General features: G+C 28.8%; 1 long non-coding RNA gene across 1 annotated transcript; it reads left to right on the forward strand.

Annotated features, from left to right (window-relative positions):
* The first annotated feature begins 945 nt into the window (after positions 1 to 945).
* On the forward strand, positions 946 to 1,375 carry LOC108912213. The gene is made up of 2 exons (XR_001964530.1): positions 946 to 1,032; positions 1,185 to 1,375. It is a non-coding gene; the product is annotated as an uncharacterized LOC108912213 (long non-coding RNA).
* Positions 1,376 to 1,881: the final 506 nt, after the last annotated feature.

The following is a 1,881-nucleotide window of genomic DNA, read 5'->3' on the forward strand; positions in this document are numbered from 1 at the left end:
ACTTTCTCTTTTTTGGAAAATTAATTGCTCCTTTAAAAAATAATACTTATTTTCATTCACATTAATTTATTCTCAAAAATATAATTACTTCAATTATTTTATGTAATTAATAATAATAATAATTAATCGAATTAAACTAATCTTTTAATATTATTTTCAAATTCATAAACTGAAATATATTTAATTAAACATTAATATTTTATCAAAACTTTGAATACTTAATATTTGTTGCCAATTTTTTTCACAGATTATCTGCATATCAAAATTACACAACCTTCATCATTTATGCATAAAGTTTTATTTTATTGAATATTAAATTTGAATATTAAATAGCACCAATTAGTTGCGGCTTATTGTATAATATTTATAACCTTAAATATCAATAAATTATCTCTAATATCGGTCATCGGAAGCCGAGCGATACAGAAATAAAACAACAAAAATTCAATAGTTATTTTTGTGGAGGATTTTTAAAATAATCGATATGATTAGAATAAAATATTACTAAAATGTATGTACTAAGATTCATTCTTTACTAATTTTTCACATTCACATTCTTTCTATATTAACTCTCTTAAATTGGGTTTTAGTTTTTATTACCAGCAGAAGACTCATTTTAACAGCATCTTTGGTTCTCGAGAATTAAAAGGGCTTTAAAATAATGCTCCTTTGATTATAATTTTTTAAATGAACCAGATGGTAACTTTGTACACCCCGTATCAGTTTTACTGGTAGTTTTCTTCATGTACCTACTGTTTTTCTCAGAAATAAACTTTAATTTATGTAAGTACTACAGGAAATTTAAAGTCGACCATATGCAGGTACGTATTTTTACTATATTAAAAAACTAGTTTAATCCGCCACACTAATCGCAATAAAATATGTATTTAGATTTTTTGTTTTCCATCTAAAACACAAAATTTTAATATGCAATATGCAGATCATCTTCTTGACCTATAAAAGCTTTATCAGGACAACCAGGGAGCATAGTTTGAAGACTATTCGAAACCAAGCTAAATGTTCAAATACTTGGTAAGTACTAGAATTTTTACAACTACAGTAATAAACGATTTTTTATCTTTAAGAGAAGTCGTAGTTCTTGAGTTTCATTAAAACAACATAATAATAATTACAGCTTTTTTTACAATGTCACAGTATGATTATTAACCCCATTATTCTTTCAGTTGCTCCTCGTTGCCCTTTTGGTCGCCGTAGCCATGGCTGTGCCAAGAGCCGAACCGCAATTTGTTTATCCCTACTATGGTGGATACCCATATTATTCTGGATTTGCCAGAGGCTATCCATTACCCTACGTGGGCTACAAATGATTCATCGATGTATCCGCATACGTTCTGATTAAATACATGTTTTGAATTTCATAAAGTGTTTTAATTCAGAAATTTTCGCGAATTAACAATAACTTACCGGAAATGTGCTACAAATTCATGTTTTAGTTAACAAAACTCGTTGTTCTACTCGTAGTTGAAATATGAATTCGCAATTACATAAATCTTGAAAAATTTCCTGCAGAATTACTATAAACTTTGTCCTTAATGGAATTTTCATATCAGAACTATCAGCAAAATATATATCCACAACATATATTCATTTTAATGAGACTTATGTTTATAGGCCTTCATGTATTATTTAATAAAATTCTGCGGACTAAAGCATTAAACTACACCAGCATCAGTATTAGATGTCGCGAATGATCTATCTGTTTGAATAGGTATCTGTCCACATGTTTTGAGCTATTGAGCTAGATATTGCAGGTGTCATCCAATGCTGAATGGAGCTTTAGTCCGCAAAGTAGTTGTTCCCACAAGATCATTAGGTAAAAATTTTATATCGCCTACTGTAACGTTTTGTCGCCCTACGAAA

This window comes from Anoplophora glabripennis, unplaced genomic scaffold, assembly GCF_000390285.2.
Source record: "Anoplophora glabripennis isolate ALB-LARVAE unplaced genomic scaffold, Agla_2.0 scaffold215, whole genome shotgun sequence".
Lineage (NCBI taxonomy): Eukaryota > Metazoa > Arthropoda > Insecta > Coleoptera > Cerambycidae > Anoplophora > Anoplophora glabripennis.